Here is a 20,594-nt window from a genome sequence, read left to right as displayed (position 1 = left end):
ATACCTGACCAATTATCATGGACTTGTTAAGACCTATACTAATCATTTTGGGAACTAATGTTTGTATACGGCCCTTGAGATTTATCTCACCTTGGTCCACGCCATTGGGAATTTACAAATCGGAGTCACCCCCCTTTTTTTCTGAGAGTGGGATGGGACACCTTGCCATGCCCAGGGCAGTTGCAGAGTCACACTCTGCATGAGTGACACTGAGAGGTAAGATACTGATGAATTCTTAAGTCCCAGGTCTTGATGACCTTAAATTAGAAGTTATTCATATTCTCAATTTTATGAAAAAACAGGGTTTTTTCCTTTGAGTAGTTAGAAATATGGGAAATTTGAGAGTCTGACCATGTGGTGAGGCAGACGACAGCCTCCTGACTTTGAAGACAAGTAGAGATTTCACCAGTAGTAGTAGGTGTTGGGTTATGAGGATTCTGGAGGACAGAAACGTGGCATTAACCTCTTTGGAACGTATGGACATAAGGCCCTTGCAACCTTCATTTCAGCATCATGATTGCAATACACTGTGGAATGCTTAACTGGACTGGCTCTGCTGTGCTTCAAATACTTAGCACTTGTATTGGGCTTTACATCTTCAAGGTGCTTTTTGGACATAAATTAATCGGTAGCATTTTGATATCAAGAAAGAGGAAGAGAGAAAGATTAGAAACATCAGAATTATATCAGCAGCAGTGGATAAATGTGCCGCAGGTTTTTTCTGATTTAGTCTCAAAGACGGCAAATAACCAGGTAAAACATAACACTGATAAGAAATGTCTGTCAATCTTTCAGGTTAGTTCTGGATGATAGGATCTGAAGGAAGAAGGGCGAGAAAGAAATCTGACATAATTTCTACTGTACTCTCATAGAGAGTAGTTTTTTGAAAAAGAAGCCAAAGGACTTTTAACATTGATAAAAGCACTTGGAATTCTATTCTCGGTCACTGAAGACCTCTAATTTTCCACAGGAGAATATGGCATAGAATTGTGCTGTACATTACTAACAATTAACTTTCCCTGGTGTGTTTTTGTTAGAAGTGATATATATCGCTTATTCATTTCCTGTTTCTTATGAAACTAACAATGACAGTGGCTGGAGATTAGATTGAGACTGTCTAAACGCTTTGCATAGTTCATCAGAAAACTTTAAGATGGTCTCTGCTTTCCTTTTGACTTAATCTGCTCTGAATTCCAAATCAATAATCAGGAAGTAAAATTTTGTGTCCATCTATTTATGCTATTTTTCATTGTTACAGCTGGTAGAAGATAACAGTGTTAGTAGGGAAAATTTACTTGGTCATTGTTTACCCACACCGTGGATATGACTTCTCTTAGTGACTATTCCTTCTAGTCACTGTTTTCAAGTGACTAGACCTTTCAAGACTGTTACCTGTATTTGCACACACATGTAAACTTTCCAATAGGTTAAATTTCATGGCAAATGCAGAGATTTGCACCTGTCCACTTGCATACAAAGAAACTGTTCCTTGACAGATTCTGCAAACTATTGGTCTTATGGGTCAAGTTGATCCATACTAATTGTGCCAGTGATTTTTAGTGACGATGCTACTATTGTGACAATCTGACGGAGACCCACTTCCATAAACTCCTAGGATTCCTACTGTCACGTCTTTCTCTGCCTGAGCCCTCATCTGCTTTGTCACTAAAACCAGACAGAGTATTGCATACGGCTACTGCAAAGCTAACTCTTCCCATCAGGCTGCTCGGTTTCCCCATCTGGTATTTTATGTCAATTAACAAATTAGAACATGAGTGACAGACATAGAAATAATAATTGCATCCTATTTTCCCTCTCTCTGGAAGGGCTCAATTAGTTTGTAATGAAAGTGCGTACACTTTAAAAGCTCTTTGATCATGTTAGCTGGACGATCCTTCCTGTATCTCTACAAGGTAGCAATTTCACTTTGTTCACTCATTTTACATGTCAAGAGACGGCCAATAATGGGTGTCTTTCTCATGGCCTCACACGAGGCGAGGGTAATTGATACCTAGTCTGTAGCGGCAGGTTATGCACTGGGGGCTTTATGCTACCCATGCTAAACTTAATAGTCAAATTTCCAGGTTAGGGCCAGTGGCATTACAACGTAAGGTTGACTCAAAAATATGTAATCCTTGCCTTTTCAAGAAAGTTTTGCACTGTTTCTGTATATAGTTGTTCACCCTTGTGTGTAATTTCTCCTTTGTTAGCCTTCTGCTTTGGTTGCCTCTACTTTTGTCCAGTTAAAGCTCCTGGATTGTTTTAAAAGGGAAAGGTCCGAAGTATGGTAAATCCAGCAATATTCTGTATCTTGTCATCTCTGCTGTAGCAGTCACTTTGTCTAACCTAACTCCCATTCAAAGGCAGCAATCTCACCTACTAAATGAGGAGGACACTCATTTTAAGATCTGCTGAGCATATGAACAAAGGTAAAGATCAGGATGGTATTGGGAAGATAATCCAGGAGGACTGGATGTGTACTCACTGAAACTCCCTGTTTCATAGGAGAACTTCAGACTTGGTTTCTAGCCTCCCCTTAAACGATCCACCCTAGGATCCCAACTCCAGACACCAAAAAAAAAGTTTCCCCTACTTCCTTTAAGAAGCAATGTGCATGGAACTGAAATACGGCTGGGGATTCACCATAAGAGCGAGCTCCTTTCAGCCTTCTCTGTAATGCTGCTAGTCCTTGTCACCGTCTGGTTCCTCCATCAGATTTAGTGCAATGAACTTATAACTCTTGGTGAAGAGACTAGGCATAAACCTTCCAGTTTGTTGCATGATGGAATTACTCCGTTCTAAACGAGCAATGAATAAATGTAGTAAAGGAAAGCATCACTTTTTGTGGGTTCGTATAGTGTACGATAAAAATATATAGTTCCCCAGTTATAAAATCTATCAAAGTTTTTCAACAGTCCCATATTTTTTACATGCCTTCACAACTGCGAGCAGCTGCCTCTACATATGTTCCTTGATTTTATGCCCACATTACAATGGCATCAGAGCACTCCTAGCTGTGCAGGCACATTTTTTATCCACCTCCAGCCTTCTGTTGCTGGGACGGTAAATCCATTTGATGGAAGAGGAGTCGGGGCATGGGGGTAATATAGAGTATGTGGCACAAAGCCTCTAATGGAGTTTGGGAGGATTAAATCATAGATGTTCCCTACCCAAACTATGGCACAGTATCCTGTATGAAGCATTCAGTCAAATATATTCAATCTGGCAGGCCTGCTTTATGAGAAGGCTCATTTATCTTTCATGATAGGGCCACGATTTTATATAGTGGCTTTGATCTGAAGTTCTCAAAATAATTAAATGGATTTGCTACAAGTGAGGGCCCCTTCTGTCATAGCTGAAGGATGGCCACACCCAAGGAAAGAACTCCGTGGATGTTTTGTAGAGGGGTATGTGGGGATACAGCGGTATCCTTTCTCGACAGTGAGGAATTTGGGGACCCTTGAATGGTGTTTCGTGTGCTCCTTCCTGTAAGAGCCATCAGAGCCAGTTAGAGTGAAGACAGTACTTTTCAGGTCTCGTTCACACATGTTTTTTGTAAATAGGCTTGGGACTGACTTGAGTGATTGTTTCAGGCTGTTGTGTAAAGAACAAAAGTAGCAGCAGTTTAGGACTAGAAGTGAAGGCATACTATCATCAGCAGGAGAAAGCAGTGGGCAGAACGCAAATAGTTATCGGAAATTAATTTGCATGGTTTGGTAACATTCTTCTCTCTCCTTTTTAAGGAAAGGAATTAAATAGCCTGTGTAGTTTCACAGGCAGGGCTGACATAATACAAAAAAGCAACTATAAATTATTCTGTCTCAATCTCCTTAATGTTTTCAAGTTTCCTATTAGCTGATCCTACTTAATTTGTAAACTTTGATCTTTTAAGAGATCATAGAACACCAGGTTGGAAGGGACCTCAAGGTTCATCTGGTCCAACGTTTCTTGGCCAAAGCAAGGTCTAGACAAGATGGCCCAGCTCCCTGTTCAGCTGAATCTTAAAAGTGTCCACTGTTGGGGAACCCACCACTTCCCTGGGGAGATTATTCCAAAAGCTGATTGTTCTCATTGTGAAAAACTTTCCTCTTGTGTCCAGTTGGAATCTCCCCAGGATTAACTTGCACCCATCACCCCTCATCTTTTCCATGGGACTCCTTGTAAAAAGGGAGTCTCTGTCATCTTTGTCAACACCCGTTAAATACTGGAACATGGTGATAAGGTCTCCCCAAAGCCTTCTTTTCTCAAGGCTGAACAAACGCAGTTCTTTCAATCTTTCCTCACATGGCAGCTTCCCAGTCCTTTGGTGTCCCTTCCCTGGACCCTCTCCAGCCTGTCCACAGCTTTTTTGTGTAGTGGGGCCCAAAACTGAACACGTATTCCAGCTGTGGCCTGGCAAGTGCTGAGTAGAGTGGGATAATGACTCCTTTCTCTCTGCTGGTGATGCCCTTCGAAGCAACCCAGCATCCTGTTGCCCCAGCAGCAGCACACTCTTCACTCCTATTGAGCTTGTTGTCCACCAGGGCCCCCAGGCCCCTTTCCACGGAGCTGCTCACCAGCCAGGTAGATCCCAGCCTGTGCTGCACCCCTGGACTATGTTTCCCAGGTGCAAGACCTTACACTTGTCCATGTTGAACTTCACAGGGTTCTTGTTAGCCTACTCTCCCAGTCTCTCCAGGTCTTCCTGCAGGGCGGCTCTCCCTTCTGAAGCTTCCCCACGCAGTTTGGTGTCATCAGAAAACTCCATCAGGGTACCCTTGATGCCATCAGCCAGATCACTAATGAAGATACTAAACAGCATTGGGCCCAATATCGATCCCTGGGGGACCCCGCTTGTGACAGGTTGCCCGTTTGAAAAGGGGCCATTGACCACCACCCTCTGGGTGCAGCCTGTTGCCCAGTTCCCCACCCACCGCACAGGCCACTGGTCTGGACCATAACACATCACTTTCTCTAGGAGGAGGCTGTGGGGAACCGTGTCAAAAGCCTTGGAGAAATCCAGGTAGACGGTGTCCACTGCTCGTCCCACATCAACCGAACAGTGTCATGCAAAAGCTGGGTACAATTCCAATCCAATTACAATTACTTCTCCACACATTTCTAAATCACTGTCATTTCTAGGCTTTAAAGAAAATTTGCTGATTAATACTTCTGCATCACAATAAACTCTAAACACAACTGGCCCCACATGACTTTACAATGCGAACTCCAGCAGGGGCTGAAGGACTTTTCCTACTGGTGTCCTCCTTGATGGCAAATTCAGGGCTTTGTCTAGTCTAGTTTTGAACAACTGAAGTAATGAGGTTCCACACATTTCTTCTTGAAGGTAATCAGAACCTAATAGATATCTCCAATAGAAAGTGTTTCCTAGTCCAGCTAAAATTGTATAGCTCCCATCAGTTGACAAAGCCAGGAAAAGGGAACTGGAGTGTTTTTATCAATCTCTCTTTAAACATCAGATAAGTAGACGTTTTTCCTTGCACTCTTAAAATTATTTTAATCCCTTGCATAGAGGGGCAGGAGGAAGCAGCATTTAATTTGCCAACAAAACAGGCTCAGCCCCTAACAGTTCTTATGGTGGGCATACAACTATTCTCTTTGAGTCGAGTAGACAGCTTTTGGTAAGCTGAATCAGATGCAGGGGCAGACGAATTAGGGCAGATCATGTCTGTCACTAGATCCTGTACGATACAGGGAGTTAGAACCGTTGGGGAGTTTATATTCCCCGGTGTCAGGAGAGCATGTATCCCGACACTTTGTATTGCTCCCCTGAGTTGGGTTCCCACGTGAATTCTGCATCAACTAAAGGCTGAGTTAGGAATGAGGGACATCAGCACTTCTCTTCCTTTGCTTAACCTTGGCTATGGATGAAACACAGCAAAAGCTCATCTGAATTTCATGTGGGTGACACCTACTAGACTGAAATTACATCTTGTCATTGAGTTTGGATGGATAGAGACACGGGGGGTAGCACAGAGCATACACAGCAGTAGGAATTGCTGTAAGCCAAGAAAATGCTCTGCTAGTGGTCTGTGGCTGAGTGTTTGCCTCTTTATGCAGGTGGAATAATAGAAAATGGCTGTATCCAGCACAGGTCTGTTATGGCAGCCCCCTGAAGGAGTGTTTTTTTATCTAACAACTGAGTTCATCCCTCCTTACAGAAGCCCCGTTTAGGTTTTAATCGTAAAACACATCCAGATGTGTTTGCCAATCTGTGTTGTGTGTTTATCTTAAAAGGAGTTAAAAATAAAATGAGTTAAGGGAAGAAAAAAATTGGTAGCACAAGAATCCCATTTAAGTTACTGCAATTGAATCTCATCTCCTGAGCTAAATAGTGCAGTAATTAAAGCAGTATTTACAATGCAATAAAGACAAAGCTAATTACTGGCAAATGTGAGCTAGATGATGCTTTTTCTCAGGGAAACTAGTGAAGGATCAGGCCAGAGCAATAAATCCTTCAACAGCCTCATTTGTTAATTATCTTCATAATCCTCTTGCTTGTAATGATTATCTAATTTGTTACCGCCAAACAGGAAAGCAACGTGAGGCAAAACGACTGAGGCAATCGAGGGAGCCAGAGTTTGTCAGCCCAACTCTGCGAGCTGCCTGCGGGACCCGGGTCTGGAGGAAAGTGGTTTTGTACATCGACCAGCGCCGTGAGAGGTGAGACGGGGGCAGAATGGGTCAGAGGCTGCTGCTTATCGGGCTGTGTATTGGACAAGGCTGCAAGTTGCTGCCTCACAGCAGACATTCATGGAGATCCTCCTCTTAGAAGGCCTTCCTACCGCAATTAAAATCATGGATTTCTTAGCTACACTGAACTTAAAGGCTTTCAGGGGAGATGGGTAAGCCGTATGATTCTAGCAAGAAAACTGATAGAAATTATTTTAAGTTTATAACTGGCCCCTAATTAAATACAGTACATTACTTTTCGAAAAACACACCAAATAAAGCCAGAGCTTTCAGAGCAGTTTGCATTCTCTGAACGAGTCATTGGCTGTGGGCATGGAAGAATCATTTGGTACACCGATTTTTCTGCTATGAGAGTTTCTCAAAAGTAATCGAACAAGTTTTTTTGTCATGTGTTCTTAAATTAACCAGCCATAGGTTAAAGGAAAGGTCATCACACAGTTAATTAACTGCTTCAAAGACAGAAAATGATGGGAAGGAATGGTCAGTGTTGGTGGTGGAGGGAGGTTGCCCAGTGGAGTCTTTTCCAGGCCTTGTGCTCTTTGGCAATTACAACACAAGGAAGAAGACAGATTTTTCCCACAGAGAGCTTGCGAGTCTGCTGTTGAGCCCATATTGTGTGAGACAGAGTTTCCTAAGCGAACTCGTAAGTAAATTAAAGTGCACATCGAGAATAATACAGTCCCATATAGATGTTTTCTTCAGTCCTGAGAGCACTTTGGCTGCATTAATGTGGCATTGCATGTAGGTCAACCGGTTCTGCCTATCAGTTGAATTTTATTTGTGAAGGTGCAATGTCACAGTGACATGGTCCTATAGCATCAGATGGTTATATGGTGTTAGACCTTGGAGCGCCTTCCAGTCCCTAAAAGGACTCCAGGAGAGATGGAGAAGGACTCTTCATCAGGGAGGAGGGCCATAGGATGAGGGCTAATGGTTTTAAATTGAAAGAGGGAAGATTTAGATGAGATATTAGGAAGAAGTTCTTTGCTGTGAAGGTGGTGAGACCCTGGCCCAGGTTGCCCAGAGAAGCTGTGGCTGCCCCATCCCTGGAGGGGTGCAAGGCCAGGCTGGATGGGGCTTTGAGCAACCTGGTCTAGTGGGAGGTGTCCCTGCCCAGAGCAGGGGGTTGGAACTGGATGATCTTTAAGGTCCCTTCCAACCCGAACCATTCTATGATTCTATGGTGGTCTGTGCTAGCCACAGGACACCTGCACCAATTTCTATATGTAAATCAGACAGGACTTGGGAGATCAGAAGGCAGAGGTCCCATCTCTGGAAACCCGTGCGACCACTTAATACCTGCAAGTATGTATCTAAATCTCAGTAAAAATCTAAAATGAAAAAGGAAACGTGGGGCAAATAAGGAAAAGAATGACGAAGCAACCAAGAAATATCCCCAGCAAGATGGTTTTGAGTCACGCTTTCGAACCTCCTGAGCAAAGCGTGGGGTTCGTTTGTTGTCAGTCACCGTCCCTCAGCCCTGGTCACCTTCGGCATTGTCAGTGCTGCTCCTGACAAAGCTCCTGGCTGGTGGGAGATGTCTGCAAACGTGAGGCTGAGTGGGACCTGCTGGTCACAGGTGGTATCTGGCACAGTGCTCGGGGAAGAGGTAAGAGCTGGAACAAACAGAAGTGGAATTAAAATAATTTTTACAGGTCTGAGAGCTGAATGACTGATTCTTTCCGTGAGCTGTGCAGACATACGGGGGCAATAAAATATATTTTCTAGGGATGACATGCCAGCAGTGAATCACCAATGGTGACAGCTATTTTATTCTTTTCTACTTTCTTAGCCCCACAACATTATTACCCTTTTGCACTGTCAGATATTAAAATCATATTAACGATCAGGAACTGTATTAAACTGTCTGAAAATGAAATAATATGGTAGCACATTTGAAGGTTAGAGACAGCCCTTGGGTGTAATTCACTAAACCGTAATCTACCTGCCTGGTACTTTGCAGATGAAGCAGGAAGCGCTGTTTCTGGGAAACTAATTACTGCTAAGATATACACTTCTCCCCCACCCAAAACATGCACACAAACAATATTCTGTACATCTCAAGCTGTTGTTGAAGCCAGACAGCTGGAATAGGAGAGTCATCCAAGCGCAAACCGGCTTAACAGGCAATTTTCCTCATTGCACCCTCACAGTCTTCCTTAGCACAGCCATAAGGAGAAATGTGTTGCTCCTATTACCTGCAAAGGTATATGAGAGGGGGAAAAATAAGGGTTGTCTGACGATCAGAGAAAGAATTAGAGATACAGCTCATTGCCACAGCAAAATAGTTACCGGGAGTAGTTTGGGAGCTATTTGAGAGGTGACTAAAACCCCCCCAGAAGGAAATATTTTACTGCAGATAACAAGACTAGCAGCAAATTCTGACTCTTTCTGTTCCATAAAAAGAGGTGTCTCTACCCCTGCTCTTATATTAATTAAATGAGCATAATTACTGTTTATACTTAGCCCTGTCTAAAACACAGGTGAGCTGTTAATCCAGAGTCTAAAGAAAATATGAGTCAATCAGGCCCTCGTGGAAGGGCTGTGCTGTGGTAGAAATGTCATAAATCATGTAGGAAGGTGAGTCCCAAGTCCTTCCTGAAGTTTTATTATCTAATTTCGGCATCTCTGAAATGAAAAATGAATGTCTTATCTGGTGGACAATAAAACAAAGCCAATTTTATTAATTATAACACAACTGAAATGAAAACATTCCTCCCGAATTTAAGCTTATGCTAAAAGGGCCAATTTATTTTGTGTTGGGTTGTGAGGGCATAGCAGAGGGAGAAGGCAGGGAAGGAAGAAAACCATTGGAATATTTACTTGAGTTTTTCTAAGCCCCTGCTCTTTCATGGGTCTGTAGAACCAACAAAACCTGTAAGAACGAAACACTTTACAAATAAGGATATTTTACAAAAAGCTTCATGTTCCCTGCAGGCCTTTATTAGGTCTCAGTGCTGTACAAGATCACAAGCTCCACAGAAGCTTGTCACTACGTTAATGATCTAGAAATAATTACATGATGCTTTCTAAGTGGCTGTTCAAATGACAGGGATATTCATTATCATCTTATTTTTGTAACGTGGAGGTATAAGTGTTTGAAATGCAGAAAAAGGCCAGGATATGTGAGGTTTAGGGTAGGATTCAGAGACAAAAGAGACCAACTTGTAAGCAAGCAGTCAGGACACTCCCTGTACTGGAGATATACAAACTTTGACAGGAACGACTTCCATGCATGTTACGCTACATCTAGCATTAGATATTTGATGTAAATAATCTAGACAAAGAACATCATCAGCTGTCAGGACTGTTTCCAGTTGCTAAGCCAATGTATGAGCGTTCGAGATCAAAACTGAGAGCGCGGTACTTCGGTAAAACGATTTGCTAGTTAATTGTGACAATCCTTTGCGTGGCAAAACGGCGTTTTAATTTCACTTTTCTCTGTTCATCAAAGCGCCAGCCAGAGATGTGTTCCTTCCACTCAGGCACTCCGTGATTCCTGGGTAAATACTAGGATGGGTAGTACACAGGCTTCTCTGCACTTGCATCAATCTTTTTGGCAATATTGGTACCGCACCTTATTGAGACGATGTATATTTTTCTGAGTGAAAGATGTCAAGAAATAGCTTTTTCAGGCTGAGTTGCTGCCATCCTATGTGGTTTCCTAGGCTTGTCCAATCTATCAAATTGGTCAATGCTCACACCTTCCCTGGTTCTCCAGGACAATTGGCTCACACCGGCTAGCAAAAAATGCGTAAAATTCCAGCAGCGCTCTTTATGTTCATCAATAGAGCCCTTGGTTATTGTGTAGCCCACCATCCACTCATCTAGTCTTCTTTCTTTCTTGGAAAAAAACAATTATTTCTACTATTTCCAGCTCTTGTACCATAGGCAGCTTCGGTAAATCTGAAGTTATTAAAAGACAGTTACACATGCTAATGGAATTATTATTTTTATATATATATAAAATAGAATATTGTGGTATTATGGTCATGCTAAACAGAGTTAAGTGTTTTTAAGAGTTAAACATATTAAAAAACTGAAGTGTATCACTTTTTAGTGAGGAAGGAAACACATCATTATATACTCCAAGTGGGAGTCACCTGCAGGTAATGAGGTGGAAGGTTCATGTGCATTAAGGCAAGGATCTCCATTGTTCTTTCCTCTCCAGCAAACTTTATCTTATGAAATCTCTCTGAGATGGCTTAATAGATGTCAAATAACAATTGCTTTCAGTAATTCCAAATATATTAAAGTACGTCTAAAAAAATAATTGTCCTTACGGGTAAACTTTGCATTTCCTAGTTGAAAATGACAATTTTAAGTCCACCTTCATTAGAACACACAGAATGAGAAAAAGAAATTACAATGCTTTTCTGTCTCATGCAGATAATTGGACAAAATACTGAAGTACTACTTCAGATATTATTTGGGTTTTAATTAGGCTGAGCTTTCATTGAGTATTTTTGTAAGATAGGTGCCAGGGGTATCAGCCTACATGTTTGATTTCTGCTTCATTTCTTGCTCTTGCATGTCATGCCTCAGTTAAATCCGCAAATATTATTAATATATGAAACAGTTCCTGGTTAGAGGGACATTAATAAGTCCTTTCATTTCATGAAGAGTTGTTTGTGACTCTTACAACAGTGTTTGCAGAGTGGTCCGGGGACACTTTACCCATCTGTAAGGAGGGAAAACCCCTCACACAATTTTCAGGATTTGGGGAGGATCCTGGCAGAGGAGGTCACCTTTTGGCAAAAGCCTGGCATCGAGCACATGTTTCCCAGTCAGGATGAGGGTCTTGGGGGAGAGGCGGTGACACCATGTGGGACAGCTTCTTTGGCCGGTGAGGTGTTAGGCAGTAACGCACAAATTTCAGGGACGTTTAGTCTCCCACTTGGCCACCAGCGAATGTAACAGCCAGGGGTTTGGTGGAATGACAGTGTGAGGTGTGTAGGGAAAAAAACACCGTATATTAGACCAAACACCCATTCTATCTAATGGCATCTCTTTGAATGAGGCATACTTCTGCCTCTGAGCTCACAGCGTGATGCCGTTTTCTGCGGCCACCGGAGTAATTACAGTGGTTGACATAAACTCTCCCAATGTTTCTGCAGCATCCAGAATTCTGGTTTTTTTTCCCCTTTTCGGAACGGTTGCTTGGCAGACGCTGCTGAGTAGCTGCTGCATCGCACACTGCAGTGTTTGCTCAGTGGTTCGGTCAGACCCCGACATCCATCATTTACTTTACAGTGAGCAATTGATATCTTCTGGGATGACAGTGACAGTATAAATCTGAGCTTTCACTGCTGGGATATTTGAGTCAGAACTGTCCTGTCTGTTGAACATTTCATTTTATGCTGCTTCTCTTACCATTACCAACTAACACTTTTCTAGTTACATTTGGCTTTTAATAAAAACGACTATAAAATAGATAGAAATTATCAGTGCCAAATGACTGTTTTTCCTATGTGATAAAACCTCTCCCATCATTGTTTCCTCTGTGGGAATATAATTTGGAGGATTTTTATGTTGCTTTGGAATTCTTGATCTTCCTGATTTGAAATTGAAAAATGTAAAGCTCTCATTCCTGTTTAGTTCCATTTCGAGACAGGTTCAAAGCTGTGTTGAGCAATCCAGCATTCAGCCTCCACGCTCAGAAGGTTAGGGCTTTGGTGTAAAGGCTATTCCAAAAGTAAATGTCACTTCATCTCTCTGAAATCATACTTGCAAAGCATGAGTTCTGTCAAATACATCTCATGAGTCAATGTTAGTAGAGGATGATATTAAAAAAAAAAAAAAAAGTAGGTATTATTCTCAGTCTGTCCCATACTTAGGACAGAAAGCAACACTGCCTAAGGAGAGGCCTAAATAGAGTATAGAATCATAGAATGGTTTGGGTTGGAAGGGACCTTAAAGATCATTGAGTTCCAACCCCCTGCCCTGGGCAGGGACACCTCCCACCAGAACAGGTTGCTCAAAGCCCCATCCAGCCTGGACTTGAACCCCTCCAGGGATGGGGCAGCCACAGCTTCTCTGGGCAACCTGGGCTGGGGTGTCACCACCCTCACAGCAAAGAATTTCTTCCTGAGATCTCATCTCAGTCTCCCCTCCTTCAACCCCTCATCCTGTGGCTCCCCTCCCTGATCAAGAGTCCCTCCCCATCTCTCCTGGAACCCCTTTAGGGACTGGAAGGGGCTCTAAGGTCTCCCCAGAGTACTGTTTGCTTGCACTGTCCTCAATCTGTTGTGTTTACCAGCTCTCAAATGAATGATAACAACGAATATAGTTATCGGCTCTTCCAGTCAGTCCATTTGCTTTTTGTCAGCAGCACAAGACCATAATTGAGACACAAACCATGATCTTGATGAAAAGAGGTGCTATCAGCGCTGCTGTTTGAGCTTTTTCCTGCCTGGGAGCCATGTGGAGTCTGTCCTAGCAGGAGATTGCGCTCCACAGATTTTGCAGGTAACATCTGCAAAATTGCTAAAGCCCCAGATGGAACCAGGCAGGCTGCGGACACCCCCCTCCCCTTCCAAAGAGATTCACAGCCCAGTTGGCCATTTTGCACCAGCACAGTCATCCCCTCACCACGTGGCCTGAAACATCTGCTCCTCCACCAGTTAGACCATTTCTTAGGGATAAATTAAAAACAATTCCAATTAAACACTATAATGGAACTATCAATCTGTGTTACTGAGGCAGAACAAGGATGTAATTAGTTATTGATACAAAAAGATTTGTTTAAACTGGTTTGGTTTGCTGTCAGCCACCATGGGCTTTGAAGGAGCTTCTATACGACTTGAAAATAGCCCCCACAGTGTCTTTGTTTTAGGCTAAAGATAAACATGGGAGCAGGTTCTCATAAACTACCCAGTCAGTTGTTCCATTTTCCTCACTGTTTTAGTCTATTTTGGTTAAGAAGTTTGCACATTTATTTATAACATTTTTTCTTTTGATGGGCAATGCATTGCCTCCACTATTCAAATGATCTATTTAACATATATTGTATTCATCACTTCACTGTATACGCAGCCTTTTCTTTAATTATTCTAAAAGCTAGACAAGAACTCCTTATAATTCAACATTTACCAATTGTTGCCACCTATGTTACCAGGGAAAACACTGTTTTAAACCCTGATGAAATCCCGCACAACCAGATTTAAGTAGAGAGCACGTGGGGGAAACACGATGACAGTATATGAAGTGTAAGAGGAGGTGGGAAGATTTATCTGAATGGGAAATGAATACGAATGGGAAATGAATGTCTCTTCCTTGTAACACTGGTGAAGTCTGGTGTGGCTTTTTTGGGGTGAACTGTGGTGAATGCACATTTTGCAAGGTTATTACAGGATTGCAATGATCAAAATCAGAGGTCTGACCAAAAAGAACTATGGAAATAGTTTGAAACGAGCTTGCTTTAGTGAATCAGTGGTGCATTTTATTCCATTTTCATTTAATGGTCTTAATTATTTTTCCTTCAGTATTTGCTTTATAGCTTTCCGTGATCTTATGGTAAGACCAGTCCCTGTAGTTACCCACATTATACTATTTGGAATCTGACTTAAAAAAAAAGAATTTTGCCTACTTCTCAGTTCTGAAATGATAGATTTTTATAAAACTGCCAAACTTGCACCATTTTTAAATGCATGCCTTCCCCGTGCTTGTGCAGTACTCACCCGGGCTGGACTGTTCATCAAGGAAAGTTCTTCATTAAATTCTTCCATGACTGGACTGGAAACAGTTTGTAATCTGTGCTGTAATTTGTGTCTTCTCACCTGTTTCTGCTTCCCAGGCAGCAGAAATGAGTTCTAATGGAAAATATAGATACTACGGCACTCTAGCAACTTCATCGGAGTCGATCTAACCTGTGAACAGTATTTTCACCCCAAATTAATTTTATCAGAGGATTAAATAATTTGGGAATGTAACCTGGCAGTAGTTTGTTCCTCGGTAAATAACAAAGCTAGTAAAAACCCTTATGTAAAAAAAAAATTAAAAAATAACCTTGTGTTTTGATTTTTTTGCCTGACTATTGTCATGTGGATTTTCATCCAACCTTCAATTTGCCAGGTTGTCCATAACGAGTCTCATAAAAATTTGGACATTTAGACAATAGACATATAAAATTATTTTGGAATAGATGGGGGAAATGATTTGTAAAATGTAGACAGATGGGTTTATTTTGTTCCAACGTACAGTACACCTCTACTGAGATGAGCACTGTTTGCTCCTCAGTCATGTCCTTAATGGAAAACAAAACCAGCACCAGACCACTGTTGCGTGGAGCTGTTTCATCTGCCACCAGAGAAAAAAAAATCACTTCTCTTTGTACAAACACTGAGGGCTGTTAAAAAACATCCTTCCGTGAACCTGGATTTATTCAGTTAAATCAAGACCAAACTTCCTCATATTTCTCTCTGTCAGTCTGAAGGAGAATTGCAACTAATGTGAGAAAGCATTTCATTTCCAATCCCAATTTAGGCGCAGGGTTTTAGCTGTAACCCACATGTAGGAAGCCAGTGAGTGACAGATGCATCACCCTAAATTTGTGGCATGGTCAGATCACCAGCCTGTTCACCAGTGTTCATTTATAAAGCTGTCAGGTGGTGACCACTCCGGCCACAGACAGCATAGGCCTGATTAAAAAAAAATAAAAGTGCACTGAAGTGGGATTGATAGGCCTATAATTACCAGGGTCTTCCTTCTTAACCTTCTTAAAAATTGGGACAACATAAGTAAATGGTGTTGGTGGATGAGAAGCTCAATATGAGCTGGCAACGTGCGCTGGCAGACCAGAAAGCCAACCGCATCCTGGGCTGTATCCCCAGCAGCGTGGGCAGCAGGATAAGGGGGGGGATTCTGCCCCTCTGCTCCGCTCTGGGGAGACCCCACCTGGAGCACTGTGTGCAGCTCTGGGGCCACCAACATGAGAATGACATGGACCTGTTGGAGCAGGGCCAGAGGAGGCTACAAAGATGCTGGGAGGGCTGGAGCCCCTCTGCTGTGAGGACAGGCTGATACAGTTGGGGGTGTTCAACCTGGAGAAGAGAAGGCTCTAGGGAGACCTTAGAGCCCCTTCCAGTCCCTAAAGGGGCTCCAGGAGAGATGGGGAGGGACTCTTGATCAGGGAGGGGAGCCATAGGACAAGGGGTAACAGTTTTAAACTGAAAGAGGGGAGATTGAGATGAGATCTCAGGAAGCAATTCTTTGCTGTGAGGGTGGTGAGACCCTGGCCCAGGTTGCCCAGAGAAGCTGTGGCTGCCCCATCCCTGGAGGGGTTCAAGTCCAGGCTGGATGGGGCTTTGAGCAACCTGTTCTGGTGGGAGGTGTCCCTGCCCAGGGCAGGGGGTTGGAACTCAATGATCTTTAAGGTCCCTTCCAACCTGAACCATGCTATGATTCTATAAATCTTGAGAGAGTAAAGAAGTAACGGGGTTTTATCTTGACATGTAGGAGACAGAGCCCCACCACTGTATCAACACAAACGCAAGAAGGAGCGATGCTTGCAGCCATGCATTCCAGTTCATTCTTCGGGGTCAAACACTTTCCAGGTTGCAAAAGCTTTGGGAAGTTTTCACCACGTCTGGGGAAAAAAATTTGCATTGTCCAAATAGAAAGAAAATAAATTGTTTATTTTGGTGTCTTCCTAGCTCCTAGACAGGCAGGATGAATCACAAACATTGTCCAAGACAAATGTGACAAGTTTACTCAGCTGCTGTTTGTTGGGTCAGGCTATATCTTATACCCTTCACCATTCAGACAAAATGTATTTCACTGGCAAAAATTTTCATGCATCCCAAAAGCATTATGAATTTATAAGCAAATTATCGGCCAAATATTTCTCCCAGGTCTTGTGCTGTTGCCTTCCATTCGTCATGAGTTTCACCAAAACCTACAAAACGTGAATATCCAGAAGGCAAATGCTTTTGAACAGAGGTGGGAGCTGGAATTCATGTGGGTTAGTGATTTGTTGAATGTGTGGTTATAGCAAAAGTAGCAACAGAAATCATGATTAAATTAGAAATAGAATTTCCCCCTGCAGGAAAAAAAAAAAAAAAAAAAAAGTTCTGATGCAATAGCTAATTAGATCGATTAGTTATTAGACCTGAAATGGTATCTACACTGAGGTTTCTACCTTCATATAGGAGCACCTTAGAAAAGGGCTCATTTTCTGTATAGCAAATATCCCTGTGTGACAATGGGTGCTATGGTGGCCTTTGGAGAAAAAAAAAATTGCCTTGACTAATTTCTGTACCGGGCCCAAGCTCAGGGATTCTATGTTTAGAAACACAGAGGACATACAACCCTAGAAAAACAATCTTGCCCTCGTTGGAACAGGAGAGAGGTCTCATATGTGAGTTCTGCTCCTTTCCTGACTTGTAGAACTATAGCTTGTAGCAGCTGGAGCAAAACATCAGACCCACTTGGGACTTTGTTAGTGTTCAGAGTCAACTGCCGTTATTACATCCCCCTCTTCTTCTGCCACTACTACAGCCTGAACTGAGACAGACTAGTATTTTAGAAAGTACCAATTCAAATAAAAAGCAAAGTACAAGAAAAGAAAGATAGAAAAATCACGGATTTGAGGCCCTACTAGACTGGAGCTATTTCTGAACGTCCTGGGTCCTCTGTAGATGAGAACAGTTCTCCTCAGAGGGATGAATAAAGGTTTCTTTCTATTGCTCAGTGATGTTTTTACAGTGGATATTTTCTCTTTTGGTTGGGTTTTTTTTTTTTTTTTGGTGCTGGACTGTCTTCATTAGCTGCAATGAGACTGACAATTTCAAAGGATGATCTGATCACTCAAAGGAACGCACTGATGATGCTCGGGGTTATGTGGTGACCCACACAAGCCGTGGAAAATGGAGACACTGTCATATTAGAAGTTAGGTAGCTAGATTAGCTTGATAGCAAGAACTTAATTATTTGGCCGATAATTATAAAGGGACTGTACAGAACAGTATTTTAAGTAGGAGGTCAAATTCTGTATCAGATGCCCATTTTTGCATAATTCCTTTACAATTAATAAATTATTAATAGATACCAAAAACAACCTACAGAGAGGAATAGCGGGGCTGTAGAGAGTTAAATCATCCAGTTGAAAATATATCTTATTTTAAGCCATAGTTGTAAACAGTGAGTTGGCCTGTTTGGCTTTGTATCAACTAAATAAATATCCTGTCCTCTTGTTTGCTGAAGTACTGGAGTTTTGCTTTGGTAATTTTCTACATACCTTCTGTTGACTTTGTAATGACATACAAGGGAAAGATAATAAATTTTGGTCCATAAATTCTAGTGAGAATAGGGTAAAGTGGCGATTCGGACAGTTCAGGGACCTTTTGTATTAAGAATCATCTACAAACAACTGCAGGCGTAGCCTCTATTCTATTGTCTCCCCTGGAAAGAACACCCAAAGGTCCCAGAGCAAAGCTTGGCTGCCAAGCGTATAATGTATGTTGAGTTATGATTCCCTTTTGACACTTCCTCTGTCCTGCCTTCCCATAGAATATGTGGGAATTTATGTGAAAAATCCATGGCAAATTGGCATGTGATGTTCATTTGTGGTTTGGAAGTCTATTCTGAGAAGGTAATTTGCTGTCATAAAGCAAATTCTACTCGAGATAAGTACAACCTACTCCCATCTACTTTAGACATTATCTAAGCCCCAGTGAAGTAAGTGGATATATTTATACCACATGGAAAAAAGCTTGGATGAGGTCCTCCTGTTCCTGCAAAAGTCAGACTATGAACAGACTGAAAGGATTCTGATTTCATTTCTCCTTAATTACTGAAGTCCTTGTGATAACACGTCCTGCTCTCCCTTCACAAAACAACCAGGAAGAAGTGCGATATGTGCTTGAGTTCTCCGCAAATAAGGATCTGGCCTGTTAGTGCTTAGATTGAAAATGTCCTGGAAGATCCCGTTTCCAAGTACTTTGGTGCTGCATTAACATTTTGGCTGATAGTCAGGAGTGTTTCAAGAGCATCAGCCTGCTTCTATTACGTACTACCTTTACTATGTACTCTGATAGGTGATTAAAAAGGGAATTCTAAAATCTATCATATGATTTCATGAAGAGAAAATTCTCATACATTTTTTTCACTCTTATAATTCTGTAAGAGGATGTTATAACATTTTTGCTATTTATTATGACTGCAAGAGTGCCTTAGGGGCCTCCCCTCAGCGCTAGACCCCATTGTTTTATGCGGTGTAAAAGCAGGTGGTATTATTTTGCACTCCTTGTCTTAACCCGATGGCTAGTACTGTTCATACCATTTAATATTGTCCATGTAGCGCACCTGAGATGGCTGTTTTCTAATACTTGTTAAAGGAATTTCTGGACGTATGGTTTGAAAGTTCTTTGGAAATCCATCTGAAGGCATCGTATAAACCAGGCATCGTGATAATTTGTTTATTTTGGAGATGCTTTTCAGATAATTTACAAAATAAAGGTGTGACGTGGGTTGAATCGCAAGACTGGCTTTTGGCCTGGCGTACATACCCGTTTGCAATATGGGAGTAGGTTCATTTCGTGCTCGTATATAGCTTTAAAAAAAACCAACCCAAAGACAAGTCACACTGAAGCACACACCACTTTGTCCCAGGCGGAGGAATAAATCTCTGCTCCTTTCAGTCCGATTGCTTCTGATGTCTCTGCAGTAAATATGGATCAGATCAGCTAGTTGCAGAGGACAGGGCACTAAACTTCCTTTAATTCTTGTTTTAAAAAGAAATCTGCTTCTGTAGAAAAAAATTACTTGCCTTGGAATGCATGGAAAGTAAAAGGCTGACTTTCCTTTTGAAAAATGCTTCTCTTCCTTTGCCATCATGTCTCTGATGTGTAAAATATATCCCTGCAGAGCACAGAACAGAAGAGCCTACAAAGAACGCTGGAGGAGACTCTGCTCCGTGGGGCTGGGTCTTTTTTTTTTGGTGCGGACGGTGGTAGAAACCGTCTGGGGCAGATAAATGTAAGTGGGAGCTCTGGGACAGAACTGAGCTAACAAACATTTAGGCTCCACCAATTAAAACAAGCTTCTTAATTACGTGGGATGGAATGCATGAGGGTACTCGCAAATAAAATGGTTTTGGTCACAGCTTTATTGCCTGCGTTATGTGACTGGTTTAGATTAACACTCGATAACTCGCTGGAAATGAATTGTGCATCTCCTCACATTTCTGAGAGGCCTAATTCTCACCTCGGCTACATTCCCTCCGAGGAGAAGGGAAGCTCTGCTCTTCCGTGTGTTGCCAAAAGACAGACCGTGTTATCCCCTTATTTATTTAAACCCTTTAACTGAGAAGAACAGAAGACATGTATTAAATATGAAAACTCCAGTGTACGCTCCTATATTATCTGGAAATGAGATGAAAACCTAATTATTTTTAATGTGAAATTTTGAAGCAAAGCACTCTTTCTAATTTCTTTTAAATTATATTAATACCTAAATCCCACACAAAACAAGAAAATAAATCTAACCAATAATGTGGTGTAGTAAAATCGATATTGATTATTAGGAGTAAAAGTGCTGTATGAGAAACAGTAGCAACCTTTTAGGATCCCTTACAATGGAAAAACCATTGTAATAAAACTAGAATAATTTACTACAATCTCATCACCTTTTAAATAACTAAAATTCTTGAATGGGATTTGTGTTGTCAGAAGAGCTGTTGCTTTTAAGCACCGAGCTGTGTGCAGTTGGAGAGTGTGCGGCTGGGCTGGGCTGGGCTGACAATCTACCTTTCTGATTAAAAGAAGCATTTTTTTCACACTTGCCCTTTGTCTTGAGCCTTCTCCCTCTTTCTGTCTAACCCAAGAGTCCCCCCAAGGGGGCTGAGAAATCGGGGGGAGGGAGGGGTGAAGTTCATGTGGATCAACTGACCTCGAGGTGGCCTC

Source organism: Numenius arquata, chromosome 6 (assembly GCF_964106895.1).
Source record: "Numenius arquata chromosome 6, bNumArq3.hap1.1, whole genome shotgun sequence".
NCBI lineage: Eukaryota > Metazoa > Chordata > Aves > Charadriiformes > Scolopacidae > Numenius > Numenius arquata.
The sequence above is the reverse complement of the archived record's forward strand: the minus strand, read 5'-3'. Positions refer to the sequence as shown.